Raw genomic sequence first — 11008 nt, forward strand, 5'->3', positions numbered from 1 at the left:
TGACAGATATGCATGCAGATTGTGTTTTTATGGCTTCTTTTGGAATTATTCTAATGGAAGCCTTTGTGGAGTCATTAATGCTTTAAAAACAGTTTTCAAAGCAAAATGCAATATAGTTAATTATATCCCAACTACCAAGGAATTGGAAGACAGGGAGATAAATGTGCTTTCTGTTCCTGTTACTTAATGATTCTCTAACATTCCCCACACATTTTGCACACACTATGATAAAAATAATAAGAGCTGTATTCCTCCTAATGTAAATGTTTAATGTAGTTGTAATGACATAAAATATAACATTAAAGTGCCGGGGCGGGGCGGGGCGGGGTGGGGGAGGGGGGGAGACAGGGTGGAAGGGAAAAGAATGGTGATTGAGTGTTAAGACAAAAGGGGGAAATACTGGCTTGAGGCAGCCCTTTTGCTTTACTTATTTATGTGATCAAAATAAGTTTTCTAAAATGGAAACAGGCAGTGCCTGTTTCATATTATGATGACAGGTTTAAGATGTAGAGAGTGTAGGCCTTTTTGGCTCAAAATCAACTGGCTGATTAAATTTGATAGCCTTGTAATAGAATTTTATAAGACTTCTGCAGAGGTGTGTCACTTTTTGTAAAATAGAAGAAAGAAAAGAAAAAGTGCTTGTATGCTGAATAAGATCTTTGCAATAGATTTATTATCTGCCTCCCTTTCCTGGAAACCAAGCTCCAAAACTGAACTCCTTGGTTAAAAGATCTGCTAAATTTAATTTATACAGAAGGATAAGCAAATGGGATATTTCCAAACCATTCTGACACTTGAACAAGCAAACTAGTAAAATATGAATTTCCAGAGCACAAACATACTTGTTATCTTATCTGTTGAAAAGCACTTACAGTTATAAGGCACCATAACAGAAACTCCTTCCCCATGCAATGCTTTTGATCAGCAGTAACATCTTACCCTAGAGTTGGTGAGATCCATAGCAAATCCACTTGCATAAATAAATGACAAAGTGCATTTACAAGTGAAATAGCCCTGAGAAAGGCAGCCATACATTTCCAATCCCTTTGGAAAACAAAAGATGGTCCATGTTTACTTCTCCTAGATGCAAGATAATTTTATTTTCATTTGCTGTCATCTGTTGTGTGCATTTTTAATTCCCCCCGCTATCCGAAACAAACTCTGTTGTACAGAGGAAAGATAAAATTCAAACAACTCTAGTTTTTGATATAAATTATTTCCATGGAAGTATACTGGTGGGAGAATTTTGGGGCAGTGACGGAATTATGAAGGTATTCAGGCATTTGATTCTGGCGTTTGTTCAAATGTAAGATTTCAATAAGAATCAGTGCAAGTTATTTAATGCCCCAACCAACATTTCCAAAACTGGTAATTCAGCTGTAGAGTTCTTCTTAAATTCAGTGTGGGAGGCCTGCATTGAAATTCTAACCAAGGTATGTTAATTTAAAGTCAGTATGTGTTGTAATAGGTAGATAGATTTGGACATGAGAGGTAAATTGGGTGCAAAACTTTGCTGACCTCTGGAATTCACAGGATGTGTCAGGGTACATCCTATCTCTCAGCCTGCTCAACCTCACAGGGTTGTTTTGAACACATAAGAACTGAATCAGACCATTCATGCATCTAGCTCAGTATGTTGTCTGCACTGACTGGTAGTGGATCTCTGAAGTTTCAAACAGGGGTCTTTTCCAGCCCTACGTGGAGGTGCCAGGGACTAGACCTCAACCTTCACAGCAAGTGGTCTTCTACTGAGCTATGATTCTTCCTCCCACCTAGTGCAAATAGCAGCACGGGGGAGAGTGTTGTTGTTGTTGCTGGGACCCCTGCAGGGGGAAGTGTTAAATTTTCTGCCCCTGCTCAGTACTGCATTTCAGAAAATGTGCACATCAATTGCATTAATGCAATTAGGATCACAGCTTCTATAGGCTATGTGGGGTGTGGGAGAAGTTGATCTAAACTGTAGAAGTCTCCGCACGGGCCTCTCTTCTCTTTTCTTCGAATTTTCTCATTCTAATGAAAGTGAAGTTTCTGCAACACAGAGGTAGATCACATTGTTTCAATGCAGTTAATTCTAGGCTCCATCTCTGGCAGCTCTAATTCTTACAGTGTAGGACTACCTTAAGATGTAGGACTATGTGGATAGGGAGACATTTTTCTCCTTCTCTCATAATACTAGAACCTCGGGTCATCCCATGAAGCTGATCAATGGGAGATTCAGGATAGATAAAAGGAAGTATTTATTCACACAGCAGCACATAGTTGAACTATGGAATTCACTTCCACAAGATGTGAAGGCCACCAATTGGATGGCTCTAAAAATTGGTTGGGAAAATTCCTGGAGGAGAAGGCTATCAATGGCTACTGGTACTGATGTCTATATGCCACCTCAAGTACCAGACACAGTCTGCCTATGTACACCAGTTGCTGGGGAACATGGGCAGGAGGGTGCTGTTTCACTCATGTCCTGCTTGTGGGTTTCCCATGCGCAGCTGGTTGGCCACTGTGTGAAGAGAATGCTGGACTAGATGGACCCTTAGTCTGATGTAGCAGGGCTCTTCTCATGTTCTTGATTACCACCAACCCCCCCCCAACAAAAAGTCCAGCTGAGACCTTCTAGTTGCTGCCAGTTGAAATAATATTTTATTTCATTTCAATTTAAACCCAGTAGATATGGAACATATGGATCAATAATTCAATTGATTTATCCTTGGAAGTCCAGCAAGTTTAAACTATTCTAGCAATTATGGAAGTGTATGTGTTGTTGACAGCCATTTTGAAATCACCATTTGGAATGGCGACCAATTCCATAGCAGCACCGATACACATTAATTTCTTAGTTTTCAACTGTCTGGAGATCACTGCCTTCAGTGTCGATGATAGGAAGCAACTAGCAAATGAATGAGAAGAAGTTGGATAGATAGGCTATCCGATAGAGTTGCCATGAAATTTCACCTCAAGTGGAAACCGAAGTGTAATTTGAGGTCCTTTTTTATGTTGACCATCAAAGGGGCAAGCATATATCAGACTTTTGTTTCAGTTCATGAATCATTCAAAAATATCCCATTCACAACCCCTACATGAAAAGGAGCACATGCTCTCCAAAAGTAGTCACAAATTCCCCCATTGTGATTGTGTTAAAACAATGTCTGTTTTAAAACAACAACAACAACAATAGCAACGTGTACTTTGGAATGCTCATTTGGAAAATATATATATGCATTTTTATGCTTTAGTCAATGGGCAGGAAATTTCACAAGTTTCAAAAATATTCACAGAAGTGTGCACTTTTCCCATTCAAAATGTACACTTTCTGCATTTGGACAAGCTGAAAAAAATGGGTCAAAAATGGAAATGGATGCTAGCTGAAATGAGCTTCAAAGTTATTTTTGGAGAATTTAGTTAAGCTTAAAAACTGCAGGTTTTCCTATCCCTACCAAGGGGTTTTGACTTTTGAGGGAAGCTAAACATATTTTTATAGCCAAATTCTGCAAGGAAGTTCCACACATCCTAATAAGCACTAAAAAGAAATAACCTGTAATCTCTACTTGAGTTGGGATGTGTAGACAGAAAGGATGCCCCATTCATTCATTGCAATCATTTGTCATAGACCATGATCACCACTTAGGAAGGCATGATGAAAAAACACCAGAACTCAAAGATCCTGTTGAATTTCTGCCTTTCATGCAGCTTGGTTGAATTTTTTTTTTTCTGTTGATGACCATATTCCCTCAGGGGTAACAGGCCCCCTTTTACATTTTAACACCCCCCTTATGGGCAGGGATGGGATTTCAGGATTAAATTAAATGTTGGGGGGAGCGTAAGACCTCCTCTCCTGAAGTGATATATTCCTGATCTGAATCAGGGCTATGCACACTTGCAAGAGAGTAGGGAATACAATCACACATAGCTCCACTATATGTGATTAGGAGAACATGCAGTTTGGCCCTAGGGGGCAGCCATAGCTGCTTCTCCTTTTTGTCTTTCAAAAAAGCATCTTAATAGCAGAGTTCTGGCCACCATCATATTTCCTCCCTGGAATGCTCCAGGATTGGTTGGAACCTTTCTTGTGCAGTGATGCAAGTCTGTATGCTGAGGCATTCCTGCCCTATTCCCCACCTACCATCAACTTTTCTTTTTTTGCACAGTGATCCAGCATGGGACAGGATCATGGTCACTGTTAGCCTGGAGTAGGGATGTACGGACTGTGTAAAATCCGTTCCGTCCGTGTTTCGCGGATTGTCAGGCACCTTTCGTTCTGTCATCTGCCCATAGATGGATGTGAATTTTTTTTTGTCCCCCATGCCATTCAACGTTTCCTCAGCAGAGGCGTATATAGTTTTCTACGGATTTATATGCATAAGTTTCAGGAAAGTAAAAAAATCATCCGAAAGTCCATGAATTCCACATGGCCTGAGGGGGGCTCTCACAGGCTGGATTCTTAGAAATCTGCGCTCATTTTAATCTGTCTCAAATTTCTCTAGCATCCCTAGGGATGGCACAGGCACCCAATTCTGTCCAGGAATCTGACGGAGCCCCACCTGCCTGCACCCCCAAGCCCTGCTTGTCGAGTCCCTGCCCCTGCTCCCCCCAGCCCATGCTTGGTGAGTGGCTTGCACTCACCCTGGAAGCCTCATCGAGCTCCACAGTTGCCATTTTGAAAAACAAAATGGTGATTGCAAAAATGTGCATATTTATGAATGCGTGAAAATGCTCATTTTTGTGAATGCACATATTTGCATGTGCTCAAGAGTCTGCATTTTCACAAATGTGCTTATTCGTGCATATGCAAATATGCGCATTTGCAAAAATGAGCATTTTGTGCATGTGCAAATATACGCATTTGCAAAATGAGCATTTTCGCACATATGCAAAAATGTGCATTTTTGCACGTTTGCAAATATGCACGTTTTTGTGATCACCATTTTATGTTTTAAAAAATGGAGACCTCACAGCTTGATAAGGCCACCGAGGTGAGTGTGGTCTGCTTGCCGAGCGCAGGAGGGGCTCGAGCATGGTCTGGGGACCAGCAAGCAGGGGCAGGGGCTGGCTGGGTGGGTGCCTGGAGAACCCAGACAGGGGTCGATTCGCACATCCCTATCCTGGAGCAAATTTACATGATCATGGGCACTAGGGTGGACACTTAGGCTTTGCCAAAAAAGAGAAATTGCATCACCAAAAAGAAGATCATTCCTTGGATTGGCTAGAACGTGCCGGTCAGGGATGCCTTTGCGGGGTTGGAAGAGAGAGACAAGGTTTATCCAGCGTGGCATGCAGCCACACGTCATGCAGTTGGGAAGTGAGGCAGAGCTGAGGATTTATAAGCCTGCTCTGCCCCTTGACTCAGTCTGTTTCCTTATGGCTGTGCCTGCCTGCCCTCCCTCCCTCCCTCCTTAAGGATAGGATTAGCTAGTCGCTCTTTCTGAGGGCCGAGTAGGAATTTGTCACCATCTGATTGGCAGTGTTGGTGTATTTTCCCCTTCTCTGTACTGAGGTTCTGGACACGGATTTAATTTATTACAGTTGAGGCAGGTTAATTGGTCACATTTGGTTGTTGTTTTGGTTGGCAGGTTTGTGTGGGAAGTGACAGGGGATTGGTGAGCACCCTGAGGCACCTTTATGGTGATTAGCCCTTCCTGAGACTTGTCCACTTAGGGCTGTGCAGCCTAGTGGCAGGGTAAGGATGGCTTCTGGCACTAACTTGAAGCATCCACCCGAAGCTGTGCAGCACTGGGGTGGGGGGAGGTGGCGATTCGGGAAGGCTGCCCTCCCCCTTGGAAGGTGCGGCATAAGGAAGGAGTGGGAACACCTGACCCACTCCTGTCTCGAGGCAGGATGTATCACCCTAATCACTCATAGGCTGATGTCTGACCTGAATGGAGTGAGTTAGCCTCCCGCACAATCAGCTTCCCCCCTTCTGCAGATTTTAGTTAATAATTTAAATAAATATGGTCCGTTTTCCATCCAACACAGTTGTCTCATTCTTTATTTCCACTACCACTGCAAGACAAAAAGAGGACCACAATTTACATTACATCTGTATATACAAATATATATGTATAGGTGTAAATTTAGAAATAATGCCTATAATTTAAATAGAAGTACAATACATCTCACCATAGCGGAAAAGACTGATTAGGTGGCATCTGTGCTTGCTCAGTCTGCTGTCCAGGTACTACTGGATGATGGTCATCTTTAAAGCCCAGCTCTTCCTTCTTATGTTATCTTTAAACTAGACATGGACTGGATACTCCTTCAAATGGAGGATGTCTTCAAATAGAGGACTGTCTTCTGTCATTGCTCCAAAATAGAGAACTGTCCCCCTGTAAAGAAGGACATCTGTCTACCCTATGTCAGGGTGGAAACTGAGCCCATAGAGCCCCAGAGCAGTTCTGATTCTGAGGAGGAACAGCACTCCATGGGAGAGGAGCTAGCTCATCTCTCACAAGCACAGCAGCTGGCAGAGATTCCTCCTGCCAGCATTCCTGGGATAGATAGTGACCCTGGCAGTGAGAGAGCGCTGGAGGGGGGCTTGCTGGACGCTCGGCACAGACACAGGGAGCGACGACAGATGGAGGGCGCCGAAAGGAGGCGTAGCGCTCGTTTGGCACGCAAACAACAGTTGCGTCCCGTGGACCCAAGGGAAAGAGGGAGGATCTTTTCCTAGCCCATAAGTTCAGGGTCTTCCCGTGGTTCTCCTTCAAACGGGGACCAACTGCCTTACCTGGAGCTTAGGCTACTCTGCTATCTTTCCCCAGTGCTGTTCCTTGCTTTGGTGCTAGCGACTAGTATTCTGAAAGAGTCATAAAGTAATAAAGGAATAAAGTCTTGGAAAGAATTCCTCATCGTCTGTGTCCTGACTTGGCTATTGGTGGGGACTGCAAGAGGCAGCTAGGGCGCTCCTGACACCCTATTGGGCACTTAGTTTATTTTAGTAATGTAAACCTCATGAGAAACATACATTGCTCTGGAAATGTTTAATTCTGTTTCTATCAGTCTTTAACTTCCTGGCAGAGTATGATTGATTTGGTTATGAAGTGCGGATGAGGTATCCAAAAATTCATTCATGAGGTGCAATTTAACACATGGCACTATAGTCTATTAGAACATCATCATTCTGTGTCTAACATATAATACTATATCTTTATTGGACAACAAAAACTGTCAAGCTTTGGCATGGAAATGTTATTCCTTGATTTCCTTACTTGCATATTCATACATAAGAAGCAAATGATCAGTTTCTCTCTGCATGATTTCCTACACCTTAACCAAATATTTTTAATGAAGTTTTGCCGATCAAATTCTATACTGATAATAAGTGAATATAGTTATTTATATGTAACTCAAGGACCTGTTTGCACATAACAATTACCCATGGTTTATTTAACCCATAGTTTATTGCCATACCTAGCCTAGGGCTTGTCTGGCAGACAATTGAATAAATCATGCTTTGTTTTCTCAAAACCTGGGTTGTTTGTTTACATCTTCCTTCACCTGTTCTCTCCCTGTTTCCCAAAAGGCTTTGCAGAGCTGTAGCATTGGCATGTAGAGCAGCTCTTTTCTTTTGTTGTTGTTGTTAGTTTGTTTTAATGCTCTTGCCTACCACCTCTGTAGCCTGGCAAAACAACCCATGAACTACTCATGGTTCTGGGTTCACACAACCCATGGTTTAAACAACCCAGAGTTCACAACTCAAGAACAAACCATGACTTCTCATTCTGGGTTGTTTGGGATTAACAAACTACATTTTGTTAGCATGGCTGGGTTCATGCATTACTGCAACCCAGCATTCAACAACCCATGGGTTAAATAAACCTTGAGTTAGCATTATGTGTGAACCAGGTCAATATATGTATTTATGTTATATAGATAACAATATTTTGTATGAGTGGACGAGGCCGGCACCAAGGGTTGGCATGGTCTGGCACCGGCTGAGGATCCGCACCTTATTAGGGGGTGAACTGACAAGAGCCTCCTCAACCTGCTCCTACTTTTCAGCCTTGCAACCAGCTGGTTCACTCACCTGTCACTCTGCCCCAGAATGAGTGAGCAAACAAGCCAGCAAGCTGTCCTGGAGATAAAGAATAGTGGTTGCTCTGCTGCCACTGCCTCCTTACTCACTTGCTCTCTGCTTGGCAAGCAAGCAGAAATGATGAGGAAGAGGAGCAGCAGCAGCAGCAGCAGCTGGCAACACTGGCAGAGAGGGAATAGGCTTACTGAGTGAGCAGGGCCCATCGAGAGTGGCTGGCCCATCGAGAGTGGCTGACCCCTCAAAACCTGGAGCCTGCACTTACTGGAGGAGTTGCAAAACAAGCACTTTTCAAAATAAAGAGCCAAATGGATATAAGAAAATGCCTGAGTGATGGAACAAACTTAGAACGTAAATTGTAAGCGTTCTGAAATAGATACACTCACCCGGATGGGTGATGACAAACCACAAGTCACTAAATACAATGGGGTAACTCAAGGAAGTGTCGTTATTCCCAAGGGACCAAAGTAAAGATTAAACAACAGGTCCTAGCAAGGTCAATATTAGCCAACTGAAAACGTTCCTGCTTTCCTCATCTGAGGTATTATTTTATGTAGCTCAAGGACCTAGGCAAACATGGTATCTATAAATGCATCTGCTGTTGTGAACATGTCTTAGTATAAGATGAGAAGGTCTGTATGCATGTTCAACCACAAAATGAACATCCAGACTAGACCCTTGATAGTTGAGGGAGCACATCCTCCATCCCAAGCTTCTCACAGTCTAATGTCATCTACTGCCCTTTTCCATTTGCCTCTTCCATAAGAGGAGAGACTTGTATCTACAAGGGAGACAGGGGTGTTTTTGTTTTTGTTTCTTTGGTAGTGTAGCTATTAAATGTCTTCCCCATGGAGTTATGCATAGTCCAGCGTTGCTGTCTTTTAGGTGTTAGGCAAAAGTCTTTTTATTGACCCCTTTTAAACATTATCTTAAGTATTTTAAACCCTTTGAATTTTAATAGCACTTTTATCTGCTGGTTGTTCTGCGTGTATTTATTCTATTTGCTTTAGGTTTTGTAAACCTTCTTGAAATCTCTGATAAAAGCTATAAATGTTTTAAGTAAATAACATAGAATTTCACATCATGGAAATAGTCCTATACATGGTGGTTGTACAGATAGTTGATTATGTGCACTGCTGCAGGAGAGAAGACGGCATATTTGTGTTAAAATTGTTCAGCTAAAACTGCTGAAGAAACACAGTATTACAGTATTACAGAGTGGTTGAAATTCTGCATATTGAAATGAGACAATATTAAACAGCAGTCAGAGGGAACAATGAGTTGGTTCCAGATTTAATATTACTTAAAGCAGACCAGTTGAAATCATAGACTTATAGAATCATAGAATAGTAGGGTTGGAAGGGGCCTACAAGGCCATCACGTCCAACCCCCTGCTCAATGCAGGAATCCAAGACAGAGCATCCCTGACAGATGGCTGTCCAGCCTCGTCTTGAATGCCTCCATTCAAGAGAGCCCACCACCTCCCTAGGTAATTGGTTCCATTGTCATATTGCTCTTTAACAGTCAGGAAGTTTTTCCTGATGTTCAGCTGGAATCTGGCTTCCTGTAACTTGAGCCCATTATTCCATGTCCTGCACTCTGGGATGATCGAGAAGAGATGCTGGCCTTCCTCTCTGTGACAACCTTTCAAGTACTTGAAGAGCGCTATCATATCTCCTCTTCTCAAGGCTAAACATACCCAGTTCTTTCAGTCCCTCTTCATAGGGCTTTGTTTCCAGTCCCCTGATCACAAATGGGACTTGCATTAGTCCCACTGATTTCAATCTGGAGCCAACCCACCGAGTTGCACTCCTTGTAGGGAAAAACGTCTATGTTAGGGTGGATGAGTGGAGTGGAAATGTATTTCAAGCAGAAAAGGATTGGCAGAGGGCTTACACAGCCCTCTTCTGTGGCTTCTGCCCTAAAAGGTGAAACATTCTGGAAGAAAAACAAACATTTTCATGTGCTTTTCCACTAAAACCAAGATGTGACACATGTTTATTTTGATGGAAACACCACTAATTGGACATTTCATGGTGGTTTCAGGAGGTGAACATCAATAAATCCACAGATGGGTGTTGATTAAACTAGTAGTTCCTTGTATGCTAGCCAGTGGTGATTAGGGTGCACCTTTGAAGGTCAAATTCAAGCATAGTGGAATAGTATCTATCACTCAGTGATATCAGTGTATCTACACAGATGGAGTCAAAGCAAAAATCCTGTGCTGCAATTCAGCTGGTGTACTGATGAACATACTGGTGTGGGGGCCTACTGGCCCTGCCATCCCTGATCAGCACATGTTTGAGATCAATCCTGCAATGTATGTGTGATTTGTACCCATTCTTTTTCCAGGGTTCAGACTGTATGGTCATAGCCAACAGGTGTAGGACCCTGTGCAGGAGGTTTGATGCCAATATCCACTCTAAGAATTCATTTACGATGCTGAAGTCATTACCAACACTGTGATGTACATGTGTACAACTGAGTGTAAGAATTAACCCATGCAGGCATGGCTAGTGGGAATGATCCCACTTCTCTCTCCCAAATTCATAGAATGCATGGGGGTATTTTGTAGTTCTTTTTCTCATATCTCACATTATTGCTCTCTAATAATGTTTGGATTTAACCACCAGAAAAACAACTGCATTTTTAAAACAACAACAACAACAACAACTTGGAAATAAGTTCTGTTAAAATAAAGGGAATTTTTTTCAAAGCTTTTAGGAGCTGAACTAAGCCTGGGTCCTAATTTTCATGGAGGAGGGGAGGGTCTCTTTGTTCTCCAGTAGAGTGGTGGTGGAGGAGGGAAGCATGCACCATCTTCTGGTCAGTCACTGCCAGCTGACATGCCAGTGGTGCTGGCTAGCCTCCTACCCTGCACCGCCAGTCAGAGAGTGGTATGGGGAAGGAGTGACACTTGGTTGGAGCAGACCAGTGAGAGAACCTCTTCCCTCTGACCAGTCTGATTCCGGCCTTCCCATG

The sequence above is a fragment of the Heloderma suspectum genome, chromosome 4 (assembly GCF_057233095.1).
Source record: "Heloderma suspectum isolate Gila_16-S chromosome 4, 16-S_ref, whole genome shotgun sequence".
NCBI classification, from domain to species: domain Eukaryota; kingdom Metazoa; phylum Chordata; class Lepidosauria; order Squamata; family Helodermatidae; genus Heloderma; species Heloderma suspectum.